This window comes from Rattus norvegicus, chromosome 7 (genome assembly GCF_036323735.1).
Source record: "Rattus norvegicus strain BN/NHsdMcwi chromosome 7, GRCr8, whole genome shotgun sequence".
NCBI classification, from domain to species: domain Eukaryota; kingdom Metazoa; phylum Chordata; class Mammalia; order Rodentia; family Muridae; genus Rattus; species Rattus norvegicus.
This window is the reverse complement of record NC_086025.1, coordinates 85683781-85705932: the sequence shown is the minus strand read 5'-3', so window position 1 is coordinate 85705932 and position 22152 is coordinate 85683781. Positions and strand designations below refer to the sequence as shown.

The 22152-nt window shown below is 40.6% G+C and overlaps 2 non-coding genes across 2 annotated transcripts; both read right to left on the bottom strand.

The window, feature by feature from the left end:
• Positions 1–17232: 17232 nt before the first annotated feature.
• Positions 17233–17364, bottom strand: LOC120093982 (small nucleolar RNA SNORA17). The gene has a single exon (XR_005487690.1). It is a non-coding gene; the product is annotated as a small nucleolar RNA SNORA17 (small nucleolar RNA).
• A 2915-nt stretch (positions 17365–20279) lies between these two features.
• LOC120093918 (U6 spliceosomal RNA) lies at positions 20280–20382 on the bottom strand. The gene has a single exon (XR_005487633.1). It is a non-coding gene; the product is annotated as a U6 spliceosomal RNA (small nuclear RNA).
• Between the last annotated feature and the right edge of the window lie 1770 nt (positions 20383–22152).

Here is a 22152-nt window from a genome sequence, read left to right as displayed (position 1 = left end):
GGTTTACAAATACTTTTTCCCATTGCCTGGGCTGACTCTTCCCACTGTTACCTGTTTCCTTTGCTGTGTTGAAGCATCTCAGTTTGATGTAGTAAGAACTCCCCACTTCTCCTTGTGTTGACTGTGCCATATTTCCCCTCAAAATAATCAGTGTCAAGACTGGCATCCAGGAGCTCTTTCCTCATATTTTCTTCTTCTATGAGTTTTAAGCCCATTCAGTCTTATGTTTAAACCTTTCATTCCCTTTAAATTGTTTGTGTACAAGATGTAAAACTAAGAATCAAATTCAAAATATTTCTTGCGGATATACAATTTTTCTAAGCAATGTTTATTAAACTGCCTGTTCTTCCCTAGGTGATACTCTTGGCATCTTTGTTAAAGATTAACTGATCACGGGTGTCTTCTGAGCTACGAGTCTATGTGTCTTGTTTTGCCAGTGCCATATGTCTTGATACACTATGGCTTTGTAATAGAATTTGGAGTCAGGAAGTATGAGGCCCAAGCTTCCTTCTTCTTTACACGAAATTAAATCGACTGCTCTTTTTCTTCCTTGTTTCTTACAGATTTAAATTTCAGGGATTTTTTTCTAATGTGAAAATGCTACTGGAATTTTGATAGTGTTGCACTGAATCAATAGGTTGTTTTGAGTGGTCTGGATTAATCACTACTGAATTAATTATGTTCTTCTCTCTCATAACTACTCATCTGTCCCCATCACCATTCATAGTAGGTAAGAAAGCTGTGAACCTTACAGCAGCATCCTGCATGCCCAGAAAAGCCCTATGTTCACCCACTGAATTCTCACTTTTCCCTATGGGATACTGAGTAGGAATTTCATGACAGTGAGTGTGCTATGCTGGAGGAAGGTCAGTCAAGGTCAAGTGGAACTACTATTCTTCACTCTCAGATTATTTTATTTCATCTGTATACTAGAATTTCTTGCCTGGACCCATGAATATCTACAAGGTTGCTCAGTTGGAAATGTCAGAAGAAAACTTCCCTTCTGTCATCTTGCTGATATCCTCTACCATGGTACAGACATCAGCAAGCAACCAGTGTGGGATTGACACTAAAGACTCTTAGCATCTGGTTCTCAAAGTTTTCCTCAGCTATGTTAAGCCAGATTAATGGATTAATTCATTCTCATGCCACTATATTAAAGCCTGGTCTCATGACACTCCTCTGGTTTGTGCAGCTTAACATTTAGTCAAATAGCAGTAAAAATCATGGCACTTTACAGATACTTTTTCTGAGAGTTATTTGCTTCTGGTTCATTCTGCTAAACTTTTCAGCTACCTACGTTTTCCCAAGCTTTGGTCTCTGCTATATGATCTGAGCAAGATGACCACTGTATATCCTGAACACTGTTACTCCTATGTTTCAACCATCCTTGGCGTCCTAGTTAGGCTTTCCATTGCTAGAAAGAGACACCATGACCAAGGCAACACTTATAGAGGACAACTTTTAATTGGGACTGCCTTACAGAATCAGAGGTTCAGTCAAGGTAGGAAGTATGGCAGTGTCCAGGCAGACATTGTGCTGGAGAAGGAGCTGAGAGGTCTGCATCTTGATCTGGAAGGCAATAAAGAGAAGACTGTCCTCACAGACAGCGAGGGGAGGGGGGGTCTCAAAGTCAACCCCCACAGTTGACACACTTCCTTCAACAAGGACAAATCTACTCCACAACAAAGACACACCTTTTAATAGTGCCATCCCCTGGGCCAAGCATAATCAAACAATCAAACCCAGCCATTGAGATGTGCTGTACAATAGGAGACACTTTTGGAACTCCTGTTTTTGGAGCACCTTTCTCAACTGAGCAGTGATTTTTGAGACCAAAAAGAAGTGACTATTGTTTTATTTCTTGCCCAGAGGAAACATAAAAATCAAAAGAGATCTTTGTATCATTCTTTTTCTATTATTTCATTCCAGATCTATATAAATTAGATATCTGTCAAGTGTTGTCAGAATGAGGATGGGATAGAAACAGGGTTTCTTCCTGTCAATAGCAATACTCATAAGTCATACACTTTCCTAATCTTTATAGCCATTGCCTCTTTTAATGTTTAGTGTATATTAAAATCTAAATGAATTATCTAACTAAAAATCTCCAACATTTCTTATCTTTATTAGCCCACAAAGGAAAGTGGAAGTCATAAAATTTCCTTAAGCTCGCTAACCCTTGTTTTTACGGTAAACTCAGAGAAATCGCCATGCACTCAGTCTAACCCTCTGCTTTACCATCATCTGAATCTGCCTCTCATGTGGAAACCTCATGATAAATACAAGAACCTGAAAATGTGGGTCTGTGGCTAGAAGCATCAAGGCATCTAATGGATGAGTTTGCAGATGGGGAAGGGACTGGAGTAATGAATTTGGTCTCCCTCACTCTTCTGCTGTGTGTCACAATATTGTTTTTCTTTTTTGCCATTTCTGTCTGTTACACCATGTGAGAACAGTTAGGCAGTGCCATCTGTGAAGGACAAAGCTTTACAAGACACCTGCTGGCAACTTGACCTTGGATTTTCCAGTCTTCAGATTGCTCAGAAATACATTCGCATTCTTTACAAATTACCAGGTCTCATATGTTTTGTTACAGAAGCACAAATAAAGACATCCTTCCAGTCTATATTCATGTTTGAGAGCATTTTGGAGGGCAGGGTATGGAATTGGGCAGGGAGTGAATTCTCAACTTGAACTTTAACTATGTATCTTGGCTTTTCATTATTTATAAGAGAAGAAAGTCTTGTCAAATGTTTGGAATATTTTGAAGACTCCTTGGAGAACTGTCAGTGCTGGCTACGATATCTAGACACGGCATTTTTAAAGCTTGACACTAAAAACTGCATATTCCCTTCACTATACTTCAACTGTAAGAAAAAGTCATTCTGCCCTGGAATTAGGCAGCTTTAAATAGTAGGAGTAAATCTCTTATGAGTCCATAGACTGGGTATAGAAAGCTACCTTGACTGATGTAAATGGCCATCAATCAATATCTCGGATCAAAAATGCCTGAGAAAGGAGGAATCCCTGGCCTGCTTCAGCTCACATCTGTCTACCCTTGCTCTTCAATGCTGGTGTATCTAGGTCTCCAACTACTGGTCTCACAGTTAGACTCACCTCAGCACCTCAGGTCTCCGGCATTTGGAAGAACCCACTGGACTTTCTGGTTCCCACCTATGGTTGACCACCTGTAGGGCTTCTCAGCTTCTGTGGCTACTTTAAACAATGCCCACAATAAATCCCGTCACATTTGCATATCTATCTGCCTGCTGATCTATATTCCCATGTATCTGTATCTATACCTACATCTATATCATCATAACTGTCTATTCTATATCTCTGCATATATCATCTATCTATATATTATGAATTATGTTTCTCTGGCTAAGGTATGAAAATGGACTGGAAAAATAAGATTATCTTTCTTGATCTTAAGGATACTTATAGAAAACTGACTAGTTATTTGTGGAGTCCACAAGTCTTTATCTATACAACTATATCTGTACCTCTCTCTCTCTCTCTCTCTCTCTCTCTCTTTCTCCTTCTCCATATATATATAAATATATATAAATATATATGTGTATACACACACACACATATATATATATGTGTGTGTGTGTGTGTGTGTGTGTGTGTGTGTGTGTGTGTGTGTGGATGTGAGATGAAGCAGGGCGGGCATTCCTCCTTTCTGAGGTGTTTTTGATCCAAGATACTGACTGATGCCCATTTACATCAGTGAAGGTAGCTTTCTTTACCCAGTCTACTGACTCATAAGAAATTATCTCCTACTATTCAAAGCTGCCAATTCCAAGGCAGAATGACTTTCCCTTACAGTTGAAGTACATATATATATAATATATATATTATATATATAATACACACACACACACACACAAACACACACACACACACAGCACTTTGCCGTATTCAGAGCTTTGTCGTTGCAGACTTATATTTTCTAATACACTTCAGGCATCTTGAGTCCAGCTTCTCCAGTGCACCTTGTGCCTCAATGGACAATGCACCAAGACAAGCATTCATAAATATTTCCGAGTATGGGGAGGAAGTAAAGAACAGCAAGTGTCATGTGCTTGTGTGTGAGTCAGTGGGGAAGCTCTGCTTATGGACTCATCCGACATGCTAACCACTTTTCCCAAACCCCAATTTGACAAAGGCACCCCTTGGTGCTTACACACTGGGGCACTGTCACCCTTAGATCTGAGGTTCGGAATGCCACTTCTGTCAGCTGACTGTGAGGCCGTAGCAGAGACTGGGCTCCTGAAGTCTGGCTGTAGTGTGTCCTCTTCTATTGTCCCTTTGGAAGTTCATACACATCATGGCACCTGCTCTCATTCTGCTGTCTGCCCTGGTCTCAACCTTCTCCCTCCCTCCTGTCTCTCATATCTATACATCATTTCAAGCATTCATGCCTTATCAGGCTCCTCGAGAACGCTCTGCTAAAGGAGGCCAGCCCCGGGAGTACCACATCACATTTTCAAAGCGTTCTGACAAAGCAAGAACGTGAAGACTGGGCCACTGTAACTACTTTGATCTTGTAAAATAGATCTTAAGTGTGACTGCTTGGAATCTTTCCCTGAAGGTCCCTCACAGCTAGGTGCCTGTGGGAGAGTGAAGAAAAGGGGCAGTGGGTACAAGTGAAATAAAAGCCACATCTGAACTCTTATAAACCCTTCCCCGACCTGCTATCTTTCTCCCCTCCCGGACAGGGTGTGAAAAATATCTAAGAAAATTCCTCTACCCCCACAAGGCAGGCATCTGACAGCTTCCAGAACTCTAACCTGATTCTCAGGCATTATTGGCACATTCTTTAATTTGTCCTCGGGGATGTATATAATTAAAGGTTATGAAATTTGGGCAATTATCCAAGCTCTTTCTTCCTAATGGCAGACAGCAAATATTAAAACGGCGCTCGGCATTCACTGCCTGCCATCAGCAGCCGTGTTCTTGTTCGCACTGATCACATTCTTTCAAGCCACACTTAATTGGGAATGAAAAAGGCCTCTCATGCTCCTGTTCACCTCTCTGCGGCTTTTTCCACCTCCCTTTCCGTTTCTTGAAGGAGTCCTGTGAGGCGTAGTATTATTCTGTGTCTGCCATTGCTTCAGTGCTGGCTGCTGCCTTCCTATCACTTAGCTCATAGAGGTTTTCCATTCAAGGAAGTGTGTGGATAAGGAGACCTGTTCTAGGTCCTTTTGATTTGCTTTTGGATCCTTTGGAAAGTCTGGCTTTGGATGTTTATTTTTAGAGAGTGTGAGACCCAGACTTCATCACGCCTTGTAGATCCTCCTGATCCTTCAGCAGTGAGGCTGCTCCCCCGCTCCTCGAGGACCACCTTAGAGCACCGCAAGCTCACAAGCTGTTTCTAGACCACCCGAGGTAGATGCTGATTCTCTCATCACCTGGTCCCAGCGGGTTTTCTCTAACTCAGCAAAAGTGAATGACCGAGAGAGACTGCTGTGAGCAACTGGACCGATATCCGTTTGTAGTCATTTTTTAAAGCTGACGATGGCTTAATAAATAATAACACTTCTGTCATTCTATTGTCCTCGGTTGCCCTGGTGGGAAGGGATAGATTGTCTCTCTTTTACAGATAAGGCAAAGGACACTCAGAGGCTGAAAGGACCACACAGTGAGGGGTGTGAGCTGAGAGAGAAGCGCAGTGACTTGAATGGAATGTGTCTGCTCCATCAACCATAAGATGACAGACTGCAGCAGCTGACATTTCCAGTAATGACCCAGAAGGGATTTCTTTCTCCTTATTAAGCATAGCAGGGTTAAAACTTACTCTTCTTGATTTAGACGTGCCAGATGAGGTTTTTTTTTTCTTTTAAAATAACAGGTTTCATCCTGCTCTGAAATTCTCCTTTCTGACTATGATAATGGGCTGTGCTCATGGAGATCTGTGGATGTTGCAGAGTATGCTATGGGGAAGAATAGTTAATAAAAGTAACTTCACCTCTTTCTGCTTAAGATTCTCTGGTGGCTACACACACACACACACACATATGTACATGCATGTGGTGTGTATGATAATATGCTGATGATCTGTGTTGAACAATCCACCTTCCAGGTGATGCAGGATCTTCTATTTGTAGCTTCTTCCAATTCCCATGGTGCAAATGCACTCCTTGGGGTTTACTTTGGTTACCAACACAACACATAACATTACTGAATGCGGAGTCAAAATGAGACATACAAAATAATCTTCTGCTGGCACTATACAGCAGTCCCATCAGCGTTCTGGACACGCGTATAAAAATGAGACACCATAGCAGATGGCATCGTTAACCAAGGGCTTTGTACTTGATCCTTCTGAAGACATCATACCTGTGTGCAGGGATGGCTCAAGGGCCTTCAGATCCGCAGAGGAATACCATGGTCCATGGGGAGGAGCATTCCTTAGGCTCCTCTGAAGACTCCTGTAAGTAGTCCCCAGTCCTTTATGCTGCCTGATCCTATATCAGTGTCCTCAAAACGCCAGTAGATCCACTATCTGTTTAATAATGCACTGGTTTCCATTGTAGACAATTGGGCTTCCTGTTGTCATCTCAGGCTTTAAGGGCCCGACTTTCTACAGCCTCATTTCCATTCTCTTGTTCACCAGCTCTTCCCAGACATCTCTCACTCATTTCATGAGCCACAATCTGTGAGGCTCCCTTAGGCTTCTGCCAATCCATTGCCCTCCTGTATCACATCAGTATGGCATCATTTGGATTGTAAAGTTATTCTGAAAGAATTTTACTATCCCCAAGTCCAGGAACATGGAGTACAAACCACTCAGCTTCAAAAATCCAGGTATCCCTGTTAATGGTATCCCAGAATTTAAATTCCAATACCAAAGGTATGAAGAAAATATTTGACATCTCACCTCTAATTCCTTCCCCAGTGCCAGCATCTTTCCGTGTTACAGGTCACACCTGTGTCATATTTTGGTTCCTGGCCTGTTTTTTGCTGTTCCTGCTCACAATTCTCCATGGCCTGGTGAATTCTGAACCGATGGTCTTAATTGAGGTATTTGTTTGTTTGTCTGTTTGTTAGCTTTTGTGAAATGGCAGAGCACTTTCTTTTAAACTACTGAGTTTTGCATCAGTTTTCTGCTGGAACACAGAGCCTAGTAAATAACTTCTAAACAGTATTGTCTTTCTCTGACTGGAACAGTGTTATGGTTTTAATGGGAATGAAAGCACAGGGCAGCACATTTTGCAAGGGTCAAAAATCTATCCACTTAACACTCCTACAGATATTTTTCCCTCTAAACTAATCAAGATGAGAGCAGGTCACGACTAGTCACTCCTTTTCATCATTTTTGCTTCCTCTGATATTTTAAAATTTAAATAAAATATAATTACATCATTTTACCCTTTCTTCCTTTCAATGTGTCTCATGTCTTGCCCTTCACTCCCTCATTAAATGAGGGCCTCTTTGTATTATTATTATTATTACATAGGTACATAACTATATAACTACAAGCAATTGAGTTTGTTATTGTTTCTATATATATGATTTGATGGTTAACTGCCTGGTATTGGAAAGAAAATAAAGATGCTCATGCCTGAGGAGACAAATTTTCCCTCTCTCAGAAGTCATTAGTTGCCTGTAGTTCTTTGTCTAGCTGTCCTATGAGCTGTTCCCCTTCCTTGTTACCTTATCTCTTTATGTTGTCATTGTCTTGTTTAGGTGGCCATGCTGATGGGCTATCATGGTGTAGCTTCCCTTCATTTTTAGGAGACACAGTCTCTTATAATCTTTCCACTCCTCCTTCTGTGATGGTCCCTGAGCCTTAGGTACAGAATATGTGTTGCAGATAGATCAGCTGGGCTTGGGCACCCTAGGATCAGCTTATCCCCGCATTTTGACCAGTTGTGTTTTTCAATAATAATCTCCACCTGCTGAAAAAAAAAAGGAATACTAGAGAGAAGGGTGAGAGCTACAAATGACTGTGGCTTCACAGATGAGAATTATGGGAGTCTGGTAAAGTGGCAATGTATGCTCTCCTTTAAGATCCACGACCTCACTAACTTCTGTTGATTTATGAGATAAAAGTAATACCTGGTGCTGGAAATCCGGTCATTGCTAGTTTTTTTGTTTGTTTGTTTGTTCGTTTGTTTTTTGAGAAAGTGGGAGCATTAGTGATTATTTTAAAATGATCAAGTGTGGTTTAATTGCACGTGAAGTACCATGAGTGCAGCGTTGATGAGAGAAAGCTTCACTAATTCGAAATTCAAATTTTGAACTTTAATTCTATCTTAGTTAGGGTACACACTGCCACGAAGCAACACCATGACCAAGGCGACTCTGATAAAGGACAACATTTAATTGGGGCTGGCTTACAGGTTCAGAGGTTCAGTCCATTATCATCATGACAGGAAGCATGGCAGCATTCAGGCAGACATGGTGCTGGAGGAGCTGAGAGTTCTATGTCTTATTTCAAAGGCAAACAGGAAAAGACTGACTTCCAGGCAGCTAAGAAGACGGCCTCTCAAAGCCCACCCCCACAGTGACACACTTCCTCCAACAAGGCCACACATCCAAATGATGCCACTCCCTGAGCCAAGCATATACAAACCACTACAGATTCTGAATGTTCTGGGTAACAGTGATGAGAGGTTGGTTTCCTCCAGGCAAAGGGAAGTGCACCCTAATCACCAGTATCCCCCACATAGGTAGGTCTTAAAACCAGAGCCCTATCTGGATTCCCCAAAGTTCTTCCTCCCTTCTCTGAATGAGTTTTTCTGGGCATGCGAGTATAGACCAGGAAAGTCTTTCTTAGTTCATCTCTACAGTGTTGAGTCTTAAAGTGTCAGGGCATGTCTTAGCTACTGTTCTCAAGGAAAGGCCATCCACAGACTGCCCCACCTGGGGATCCATCCCATCTGCAGGCACCAAACCCAGACACTATTGCTGGGGCCACAAGTGCTTGCTGACAGAAGCCTGATATGAATGTCTCCTGAGAGGTTCTGCTAGAGCATTACTGATACAGATGAAGATGCTTGCAGCTCACCATCAAACTGAGCACAGGGACCCCAATGGAGGAGTTAGAGAAAGGACTGAAGGAGCAGAATGGGTTTGCAACCCCATAGGAAGAACAAAAATATCAACCAACCAGAGCTCCCCACCCAGAGCTCCCAGGGACTAAACCACCAACCGATGAGTACACATGGAGGGACCAGTGGTTCCTGCAGCATTGTCTGGCATCAATAAGAGGAGAAGCTCTTGGTTCTGTGAAGGCTCAATTCCCCAGTGTAGGGGAATGCCAGGGCAGTGAAGTGAGAGTGGTTGGCTGGAACAGGGAGCATCCTCTAGAAGCAGAGGGAAGGGGCATGGGAGGGGACAACATTTGAAATGTAAATACATAAATTATCCAAGAAAAAAGAAAAAAAGAGAAGGCATGTAATTGGGGGCTTACTTAGTGCAGTTTTATAGTGGGAAATCACAACTATCCCAGTGAGGAACATGTGGTGGGAGCCATATAAGCTGGAAGTTTACTTCTAGTCCATAAGCATGCAGGAGAGAGAGAGAGAGAGAGAGAGAGAGAGAGAGAGAGAGAGAGAGAGAGAAACAGAGAGAGACACAGAGAGAGACAGAGATAGAGAGAGACAGAGATAGAGAGAGACAGAGAGAGAAACAGACAGACAGAGACTAACAGAGACAGAGAGATGAGCAGCAGAGAGACAGAGAAACAGAGACAGAGACACAAGAGAGATAAGAGAGACAGCAGAGACAGAGACAGCAAAGACATAGAGATAAAGAGAGACAGACAGACACAAAGAGAGACAGAGAGAGAGAGAGAGAGAGAGAGAGAGAGAGAGAGAGAGAGAGAGAGAGAGAGAGAGAGAATATGACTTAGCCTGACACAGGCTTTTGAAACCTCCAAGTCCACCCCCAGTGGCACAATTTCTCCAACCAGGCCACACCTCTTAATCCTTTCCTAAACAGTCCACGCAGCTTGGAGTCAAGCATTCAAATATATGAGCCCCTGGCTTCCATTCTCAATCAAACCACCACAGTACTTTATCAAACTTAATTGAATGGGTCACTCAACATATGACCTGAGCATGCTAGAATAGAAAGCTGATCATGTCATTGCATACATTTGCATTAATACGCTGGCTAAACTATTTCTCCAGAAGTTAAAATCGAATCCTCCTTCAAAATGCAAGATTTTCAAGTGTGCATGTGTTTAAATAATTTTCTACTAGTTGGAACAAACTCTGGAGAAAAATCTCTGGCGGAGGTTGACAGATACTGTCTTTCTTCAAGCATGTCGGTAGGGGGAGCTCGTGCTTCATCCTGGAACCTGAGCCAGGCTCCCAGCAAATGTAAATGGCTTTTAAGAGAGGAAGAGGGCTTAATTTTTGGGTGTGAGGGAATAAAAGGGAGAAGAAAGAAGAAAAGAAAGAAAGAAAAAATCCTGAATTTATATTTTTATCAAATATTATCACTCTGGTTTATCATGCTTTGAAGAATGGAAAATGTGTGCTTTGTAAGACGAACTATCAAACTTGCCTGCCTGCCCCGCCCTCAGACTACCGGTTCTACTGGTGACTCTGCCTCTCCTAGAGTAGCACGGTTTGTAAGGAAGGTACACATTTCCTGTTATGTGGGAGAAGCTGGCTTCTCTGAATTTACCAATGAAGGTGTAGATGCTGACCTGATACCTTTAATGAAATGTGTCTGTACAGAAAAGGTATGTGACAGGCGGACCCAGCAGAACTGACTGTGGGGTTTTGCTAGTGAAAGGTGGAGGAGGAGGCAAGAGACCTTTCTCAGGTCCGCCTGTGGGAAGTGAAGTACAGTGCAGCGCGCTAGATTGTTGAAAGTATGTGCACTCATGTTCATTTGTGTGCATGCAAATTTGGGTACACGTGCATATACCCATATACATGGGCCTTTTGCATATCTGTGTTCTGATCCAATGATTGAGGGCAGCTGGAAATCTATAATAGAAATTCAGCCCATTGGACCATCTCTGGACGCCGTACCCCCTCCATTCCCACCTCTAAAAAGCGCGAGCTCACCTCAGAAGTGAGAAAAATTTTTGAGAGGAAAGCCGTCTTTGTTTCTTCCTAGATACTTTGAAATAAAAAGAATGGAAGTTTTCCATGAAAACGGCTTGCTGTGCAATTCTTCTGTGGAAAGTGATCGTTTCATATTTAATATTTAACTGGAATTGGGATTAGAACAGAATGGATCATACTTTTTTCTTTATTTCTGAAGTTCATTTTAAAATAGTCTGCTCATTTAATCTCTCTCTCTCTCTCTCTCTCTCTCTCTCTCTCTCTCTCTCTCTCTCTCTCTCTCTGACAAATTAATACAGAAAAGTCTTGAATGCTCTTCCTTCTACGGGCAAACTAGCCAATGATGAATGGTCCATGTAAACAAGTGTGCGTGGGTGCAGTGTAATCTGTACACGGCGAACAAGAAGGCTGAATATTAGAGGTGAGGAAGGACTGAAGACAGGCAATGAGTTTAGCTGTTATGAATTACTGATAAAATTTTTCAAAAATTTAAAGAGTGCTTAAAATTTATTTTAAAAATGGTGAAATCATAAAATTCACAGGGGATCCCCTCCACGGATTGTGTTTTGATTGGATACTATAGAAAGAGGTGCATTGAGTTACACTGTTTAGGTCTGGTTAATTTCTGCTATCCTTTTCTTTCTTCTTCTTGCAACGTTTTATAATAAAGTTTAAGATACCGTTTAAAGTGATGATGGTTAGAAAGAGGTGTGAAGGGCTCTGCTTACTTCCTTTACTGTTTGACTTCTTAATTTATTTTGCTTTTTGTCTGTTTTGATTGCCTGCTGGGCATCTCTGCACCTCAGACCCTATCCCGTGTAAGTTAACTGTTGGACAGTGATGCCATCTTGTGGTCAGACAAGAAATTAAGTCTAAATATTAAAGAGCAGACAAAACAGCCAGTATTTGAAAGGTCCGGAGTTACCAAATGCAAAGGAAGAACCCCTTATGTTTGAGTCTCTCTCTCCTAACCAGAGGACTCTCTAATAAAGAGCTTCCTACCAGATGCACTTGGAACCCTCACATTGACACGGCGGGCTCAGCCTATACCTACTCAGACGAGTTTTAAACTCTTTTTTTTTTTTTTTTTTTTGGTTAGAAATAAAGTTTCTCTAAGAAGGAGACATCACAGGCTCTTCAATGTCACTTTCCTTCAAACAGAGTGAAGATATCATATTTTGTCAGAGTTTTCGACAAGAGATAAACATTCCCAGGAGTCTGAGAAGGAGAGCCAATCATATTTCAACCGGGACAAAGATGAGTGAAAAAACTAGCATTTGGGGCAGATTAATTTTTTCAAATTGAATCCGTCAAGAAATCACTGAAATGCTACCACTTCAGATGCTGTAGGGGGCGGTATTGCCTCGTGGTCCACTTCTGTTGGCTCCTTTCTAGTGGTTCTGGCTTTTTTTCTTTCTTTCTCTCTTTTTTTTTTTTTTTTTAAATCTGAAAGTTCTTTGTGATCTGGTCTATGAATGAATATTGTAGATTTGCTCTTATTAGGGTGTCTTTCCCACGTGTGTTTATCCACTGCAATGATACTTACCCTATTCTAGACTGGCTTTCTGGAATGGGATCCCTCCGTCCGGAAGCGAATTATACTCAAAACTCTTTGCAGAACGTACCCTTTCCCTGTGCACAATGTGGGTGTATCTTTCTGATTTGTTCTTTGCATCATAAGTGAATGAATTTGAAGCTAAGTGGCTTGTCTTTAATCATTAAATAATATTTTCCATAATAACTCCAAATAAAGAGATAAATCAGTGTTTATTGTCATTTAAGATGTATTATGGAGAATACAAATGCACCTTGTCGTTTTGAAAAGCTGAAAGAGACTGGTACACAGGAGATGACTCGGGGTCAGATGAAACTCATTAGAATCCCAGCTCGCCTACTTACAAGCTGCATACATCTGAATAAATTATAAAATAATGTGAATTTTGGTCTGTCAAACTAGAGCAATATTCTGATCACGGAAGGTCTCTGTGATGATTAGAGGAGCTGATGTGAATGAAATATTTGCCAGTTTGTTATTACTAGGAGAAAATAAACCCTCTTCAGTTATTGGATGCTTATTGCCATGTTGGTTTCTAACGGACCGGGGTCCTAAAGGAAGCTCAGACACCTTTTATCTCCCGTGAGAATGGTCGCAGAAAACAAATGGCATTTACTGTTGGCCCAAGTTGTGGTAATCATTCTGATTTCAGTATACAAGACAGAAAATTGGTCTACAGATTTGATGCAATCCCCATCAAATTCCTGATAACATTCTTCACAGGACTAAATTACAGAAGGAACCTGAAAACTGATACAGAGGCACAAGACATCGTGAGCAACTAAAGTCACCCTCAACAAATAGCAACACTGGAGTGGCCACAATACATGGTTTCAAATCATATTGCAGAGCCGTAGTAAAAAGACAGCAGAGTACTGGCACAGAGACACACTCCTGCCGTGTAGCAGTGAAACAAAACAGAAGAACCGGAAGTAAGCCACAGCTCACCAGCCTCATTTTGGAGATGTCAACACCACACATCGCATAACAGACAGTTTCATTATGAGGTGCTCTGGAGCAGCTGGATTTCACATGAGAAGAACAGAACTAAGCCACTTCTCTCATGGCAACAGCAGCAGCAGCAGCAGCAACAACAACAAACAAACAAGCAAATTCAACTGCAGATTGAAGAACTGAATTTAGGACTTGAAACTTTGAAACTGCAAGAAGAAAGCACAGGTGAAATAATCCCAAGCAAGGGCCCAGGCAAATGCTCTCTAAACAGGAACAGTACAGCACAGGGAGTAATCCCAAGAATTGACAAACGCGGGTTTATAGGAAATCAAGAAGATTCCACACAGCAAAGGAAGCCATTGCTCAAGTGGAGAATAAGCCTATATCTTCTTCGACTACATATCAAACATGTTATTGACATCTGAGGTTTATAAAGAACTGCAAAATATATACACCAAACCCCACATCATCCAGACTTCTTCTGTCTGATTCTTGAAAGACAGGGTAGAATGAGCAAAAGTCTAATTTTTCTGTGGATTCTTTACTGTTTGTTTTGCATTACTAGTAAAAACTAGCGTGATTGTTTCATAATTTAGGCTTTTGAGCAAATGCCTAATCACAGGTGAGTACTTAAGCTTGGGTCTGTGTTTACCCAGCTACTTATTTCTCATCACTCCTCCATTTTAATCCTTTCCTTACTTTAGCTCTAGTCTATGTCCTCAGCAAATTTTTAGTGAGTTCAAACCCTAAAACAACACCATCCCCATGTTTTAGGGGCCCTTGAAGACTGCACATAAGCTACTCCAGTAATCTTAGTAGAACACAAGGAAGTTGCTGATTGGCTCATGCTGCAACAAAAGCTTCCAAAACAAACACACAATATGGCCACATATTAATTTTGTGTCACTTGAACCTTTTGTTTTTCTTTTGAAACGAGACCGGTATTGATCATCCGGCAGATGGCCAGAGATTCAATTGACAATGGGCTATTAGTGTTAATTTCAAGTTTCAGAAATACTAATATAATCAATGAAAACTCATTAACAGGGAAACATTTGCCTGCTTAAAATATAAAGTAATGATATAATTTGTGTTAGTGTTGGTCAAGCTGTGTGTGTGCACCCGTACACCAGTGTGTGCATGCAAACATGCAGCAGACAGAACTGGGAGGGGGATTAAGTCTCCTGGACAATTTCAGGAAACTCTAAGACCTAATATTTTTAATGGTTCATGGATGCAAACACCAAAACACAGATAATGAAAGTTCCCACTGTTTTTACCAAAAATAAAACCAGATTAGTTCTCTAAGTTCAGGTAGAATCTTAGGTTTGTTGTGTTGTTGTTGTTGTTGTTGTTTTAACTCATAGAAAGCGCTATCGGCAGAAACTTTTTCTATTCATGTATTTTAAGATCAGAGTGACTGTGGTCTCTTAAAAAAGAATTCTGAGATGTTCCTTCTGTTTCTATTTGAGAAGTATTGGGGTTAACAATTCTTTTAAAGTTTGGTATACTTCTGCACTAAAACCATCTGGCCCTGTGCTTTTTCTGGTTGGGAGATTTTTAATTACTACTTCTAATTCACTAGGAGCTATATAGATTTGCTTAAATTGCTTACCTGATCTTGCCTTGACTTTGGTATATATAGAGAGAATTACCCATTTCTTTCAGATCTTCCAATTTGGCATGACCTTATTCTCTGCATTTCCTTGGTGTTTGTTCTTAAGTCCTCCTTTCATCTCTAGTTTTGTCAATTTAGATATTCTCTATCTGCCTTTTAATTACTTTGGATAAGGGTTTGTCAATCTTATCGATTTTTTAAAGAATCACCTTTTCATTCAATTAATTCTTTGTATTGTATTATACTGATCTCTGAGCATTTGACATTGTTCCATCCAGAAACTCCTGCTCTCTAGATAACATTTATTCTAATTCTCAAAGTCCTTCCTCTATCTCTCTTCATTTTGAGTTTGTTCAGTATTTTCTTTTTCTACTTTTTCTTGTTTCTGTTTTTCTATGTCTGAGTCTAAATGTCTTAATTCTGTTAATTTCTTTTTCTCTGGAGAAGTACTTCGCAGCCAGTCTAGAAGTTAGGCAACAATATGTTTTGAGGTCACATAACCTTAGAAAATACTCTACATAACCTCTCTGTTGGAAAGGCTTCGTGTTCATTAATAAATCAAAGACCAGTTAAAATCAGGATTTTTTGAAAACCTAACAATTTTACATCTTACTAGGCTTTGCCCACTTCTGCTATTAAAATAAAAATACAAAATGATGAAGACATGGAGAGCTACAATTCAAGGTTCTCTTTTGATGACAGAAAAATATGGAAGATACGTGGTCCATGGAAGTTAGGGATCTTTGGGAATGATTACACTAAAGCCATCTATTGATTTTTGAGGCTCTTAATCACTTTTGAGGATGAATTTCCCTGTCCATTTTTCTCTTTCGATGCAGCTCCACATTTTTATATAATTAAACTTTGAAAACAATTATTTAGTCTTATATTTGTGCTTGTGAGCCTAACATTTAACATCTGAGTCATCTCTCCAGCCCCATTATTTATTCCTTAAGATTTACTTATATATATATAATATGTTAGCTTTTTATTGGTTCTTTGTGAATTTCAGATCATTCACCCCAATCCCATTCATATCCTCCTCTCCTCGTACCCACTCTCCACCCTTGCAACCTCCCTCACAACAGAGAAAAGGATCTTGTCCAAGTTGTACTGTGTCACAGTGTGTCTCATGGTATATGCTTTTGCCCACAACCTCCACTACCAGGGCCAGCTCTACTCTGTTGCCTAGGCAAAGTTCAGGGCCCACTCTCCCGATTGCTGCCGGTGATGAGAAACGGCCAGTCCTTCTCCTTGGAGAATCCAAGGCCAGTTCTCCCATGATGCCCAGGTGAGGAGTAGGGCCAGTTCTGCTCAGCCTTCAGATATCAAAATGTCCCTGGGCAGCAACCCAAACCAGGGACATCCACCTAACCTTTGATAGTAACAGACGCCTGCTGCTGTAGGCAGCAGACCCAAATACAGTCCCTAGTAGTAGCACAGGCCAGGACCCCACCATGGTCCTAGGTATCATCACTAGTTGTTCCTCATTCCTCTCGAGTCTCCAAGAGGGAAGCCCTGTTCACTGTGCCCACAACCTTCTGTTTCTCTTTTTCTTCTATGTCTTCACCACTAATTTGCTTCTCTTTGTGGCACCAGGGTCTCTGAGTATCTGGGGTCATCTCAAGAGTTGTCTCAGGAGTGCTATGCCTCACTTGCGCAGGTGGCATTACGGCATTATGGCACTGGGCAGGGCTCATCTTGGGTATCGTATACCTCACCCCCAACCCCTGGGACTGCAGAGCACCAGACTAGTGGTTATCTCAGGCTAGCTCCCTATCCTGGCCCCAACACACTCATCTGGTGATTATCTAGGGCTCTCTCTTTGCACAGCCCACTCAAGTGATCCCATGCAAGTGTCATCATTTGCCGATTCACTCCAGCCCAGGGCCCACGTTCCCAAATGGGGTTCTTCTAATCTCTGTCTTTCTCTCCATTCAGGAAGCCCATCTGAGACTATTTGGTGCTAAACAGGTGGTCATCTCAAGCTAGCTCCCTGTCGGGCCCCATGGAGCCGGACTGCAGCTTGTCTTAGGCTCATTTCCCCTCCCGCCCCCCCAGACAATACTAGGCTACTAATCATTCCAATATTCTCAGGTCAGAACACTGAGCATAGACATAGCCTCTCTTCTCTCTGTCACCAACTGATGCACATGTAACACAGCAGCCACACCTGAGATGCCCCGAGGGGCAGGTGACAATGGAGTATGTGTTTTGTTAGACATGTCCTCCTGTTATGTTATTCCTCTTTGTTAGACAATCTGCCCCCCACCTCCCACCCACAAACACACCACTAGACTGCCTCCATACCTTACCCACTGTAAATTGCACTACTGTAAACACTGATGGGCAGGTGCCTCAAAGATACATTGATTTGGGGGCTTTGGCTAAATGCTCTGAAGTGATGGAGCTGGATCCTATGGAAGATAGATTATGAATTTTTGAAATATCTCCATACTAAGTTACCTAGTGTCCGATTGCAGTCACCTTCCCACAGCAATATCCAAGGGTCCCTTTTGTCCATATCATAGATCAAATTTGTTGTTGTTTTCTTGGTGACTGCATTCTAAGATAAAATGACATCTCAATAGTGGTTTGATTTGATAGCCAGTGAAGTTGAACTTTGTTGGACATTTATTGACCATTTACCCTTCACCTTTTGAGAACTGTCCATTCATCTCCTTAGCCCTTCAGTTATCCGATTGTTTGATTTCCTACTTGGTTTCTATGAGAGTTCTCCTTGTATATTCTACATATTAACTCTTTGTCAGATGTCTAGCTTGCAAATATTTTCTCCTATTCTGTAGCACATTTCCTCACTTGATTAAGCTTCTTAATTCCACGAGACCCCATTTGCCGTCATTGTTTCTTGAGACAGGAGTCCCATTCAGAAAACCCATGCACATCTTGAACCGCTTCCCCTCCTTTTCCCTGTAATGCTTTCTGGTCTTACATTAAAACATCTGGCTCATCTGGAGCTGACTTTTGTGAAGGGCAAAAGGTAGACAGTAGCCATATGTGGATGGATACCTTGATTTCCCAGCCCTTTTTGTCAAAGAAGTTGTCCTTTGCACAACATGTATTTTCAAGTTTCTTCTCTGTCCACTTGAAGTTACTATTGGATAGTTTGGATCTGTTCAGTGACAGATTTGAAGTTTAACAGATATCACACAATTACTAGCAACAACATGAAATTTCTTAGTAACAAACTTGGCATCGTCTTTCTAAACATTTCCACTCACTTTCATATGCTAATAATCAAAGCTTTCCACTTCATAAAACTCCAATGTATCTCTTTGTCCCCTTAACAGTTTATTTTCTCCTCATCCTCCTCTCTCCCTCTCACCTATCCCAACAGAAACCATTTTCCAGTTACCCCAAACACACAATCTAAAGGAAGTGTAGCCTTTATGCGGTCTTCATCACATCCAGAGTTCTCTGGTCTGAGAGCCACACTGAGTCCTTTCTATGTGAGATCTTTGTGAGCTTGAAGTCTCAGTTGGCATTTTTACTCCATCAGCCTTTCCCAGCCAGAGGGACTTGCTCTCTGTTGATACTATGATCTTGCACACCTGGAACCTTCTTTGGAAACAATCTTTAAGGATGTGATGGAGGCTCCTGAGATGGGATTATCTGGGATTTTCCTGGTGTATCTCAAATGTAATCACACATATTGTAAGAGAAAACGAAACATGGTATATCATACAAAAGAAAAAGGCAGAGATTGCTGTGGAATCCTATTGGGGGTAGTTTTAATCTGCTGACTTTGGCTTCGGGATCAACTAATCTATCAGCCCCACCCGGCACACCTTTTTCTATCACCTTTAGCTTGGCCTTCTTTACTGGCAAATCAAGAACCAACTGGGGAACAGGATTTTAACAACAGAACTGCCCCCCTTAAGAATCCATAAAGAATGGGCTCTCCCTTCAAGCATGTGTAGACATTTTGCCAAGTGAACATAATAAAATAATCTAGTTGTGCAGTCTATCATGTCTTTTTCCTTTTCCTTTTTGATTAATTAATTAAATTAAATTTACATCCTGATTGAAGCTTCCCCTCTCTCCTCTCCTCCCAGACACCCCCCTCCCAATCAATCTGCCTTACCTCCCTTTTTTCTCAGAAAAGGGAAAGCCTCTATCTGCCTTGGCATATTGAGTTGTAATAGAACTGGGCTCATCTCCTATTGATGCTAGACAAGTCCACCCAGTTAAGAGAAATGGATCCAAAGGAAAGCATCAGAGTCAGACAGCCCCTGATCCTGCTATTAGAGGTCCTTCACAGGACCAAGCTTTACATATGTTACATATGTTACATATGTGTAGGGGGCCTATGTCTGTCTCATGCCTTCTCTCTGGTTGGTGATTCAGTCTCTATGTACCCCTATGGGCCCCCGGTAGTGAATTCTGTAGCTTTTCTTGTGATGTCCTTTAAATCTCTGGCTCCTTCAATCCTTGCACAAGATTCTCTGAGCTCTGATTAATGTTTGGCTGTGGGTCTCTACATCTGTTTTCATCAGCTGTTGGATGAAGTCACTTAGATGACTGTTATGCTAGACTGTTATGCTATACTGCAAGTATAATAGAATATCATTAATAGTGTTGGGGGTGGGCTGTCTCTCATGGCATGGGACTCAAGTTGAGCCAGCCATTGCTTGTCCATTCCATGACTTTCTGCTCCCTCTTTATCACTGCACCTCTTGTAGGCAGGAAAAATTGTGGGTTGAAAGTTTTGTGATTGGTTGGGTTGATATCCCCATCCCTCTATTAGAAGTCTTGCCTGGTTACAGGAGGTGGCCATTTCATGTGGCTAAGAGACTTATTCCCTATTTCTAAGAAACTAAGCTAAGGTCACCCTTACAGATTCCTGGGAGTTTAGATTGCCCTAGACTTCTAGCTTGTCTTGAAGATACCCCCCATGCACATATAAACACTGATTCTACTTCTCTCTCCCAGTTCTCTCTCCCAGTTCTCTCTCCCACCATCCATCCCACACTTCATCCTTCTTGTTTGCCCTCTCCCATCCAGTCCCCTCCCGCTATATACTCCAGGTGCCTATTTTTGCTTCTCCATCTTTGTCAAGCATTCTGTTTTGGCCTGTACTTGTTACTTAGCTCCTATGGAATGCTTCATGAGTTTGGGTGCCCTCCTTGCAAAGGGGCCACGATCATCTTCTCTGTATCATTCCAATTTTAGAATATATGCTGCTGAAGCAAATAAATGTCTTTGTCTTTATCATCTGTGGCCTGTTAGTATCAAACCACACTATGATACTTCCTAGCTTTTTCTTTTCATCGTGGCAAAGAATTAAAGATAACAGCAGTGACTACAACACAAAGTGCTGCAACTTTTAATTCCTTAGCAAGTAACCCTCATTTAAAAGAAAAGGCTTAAAGCAATCAGAAGACGGTGGATCTCTTAAAAGGCTCTGCTTCAAACAGTGACCTAACTTTTCATTCCATAGCTTTTTTTATGTTAAGTCACGTGAATAATCACCACCTACTCAATACAAGACATAAAGAGAAAGTGGGTAATAAGGTTCTTATAGACCAAAACTGAAAGTGATTGATGTTCATCTCTTAAGCCACATTTCATTGATTCCATTGGCTGGAATTCTAGGATTTGTAGTCTACCTGAACATCTACTTGCTATAAGAACATTGGTTATGAACAATAATGTCTATACTATACAAATACTAGTATTTCGTGAAATACATTTTTAGAAGTTTTAGATACATTTTGGAGGTTAAGATCTTCTTGACATATAGCACACTGCTCATATTAAAGCTATAAAATTGCAAAGTCTGAGAATATAAAGACCTGTGATCTCACTAATGCAGTCAAGAGAATGAACTTCTCTGTCACTCCAGTGCATTCCTTGAATCTCCTTAACACTGTTTTTTTCCTTATTTTCTATAACTAAACAGCTCATCTGTTTTCCATAAGTAGAGATAAGTTTGTATTTTATGCTATATAAGTATATAGTATATACACATATATGCATAAATAACATATATATGATTTATGTATATATGTTTTTATGTCTACATGTATATATGTATAATATATTTGTACTTATATATGTATGTATGTGTGTATACATATGATAGAATATGAAATGTGAACTTTCTTAGTCTATCATAGTTTTATTTAGTGCAATTATTTTGAGACTCTATATAAGAGGTATTGTTTATCAATAGTTTATTTATTCCCCATCAATTCTTGCAATACATGTATATATACTAATGGGGTAGAAGTAGGAGAGATTTTTATTGAGATTTCATTAAATTATAAATCTATTAAATTAAGCACTTAATATATTGGGAATTCCAATATACAAACATGTATATTTACTTATTTAAATATTTAATTTCCAGTGTACAGTATCCACTGAATATGCTATGTACATCTTTGTCAAGTTTACCTTTATTATTTCACATTTTATAATGCCATTGTAAACAGCATTTGGTTTTAATTTCATTTATGATTTAGATCATAGGAATGCAATAGACTTTTATATTGTATTTTGTATATTGTATGTCCTCAGTCTTGCTAATTTTGTTCATTAGTATTATTCATTTTTTGAGAGCTTCTTAGAATATTCCTTATAGATCATCATTTCATCTGTTAATAAAGTCAATTACTTTTTTCTTTTATTGCATATAGCTTTCATGCAGTATATTCTGATTTCAGTCTCCTTTCCCCCTAGTACTCACAATTCCTCCCTACTGCTGTCTTTTCTACAGTGTGTATTTCTGCTTCTTTATTAAAAGTATCAGTTGTCCATGGATGTATGGTCTCATTTCTGGGTCTTCAATTCTAATTCACAGATCAATATGTATGGTTTTTGTGTCAATAGTATGCTATTTTTTATTACTATAGCTCTGTAGCTATCCTGAATTTTTTTTTACATATAAAGCAAAAACTTGTCCTTTAGAGTTCTGTGAAGAAGAAGTATATTGAAATTTCAATGATGAATCTGTAAAT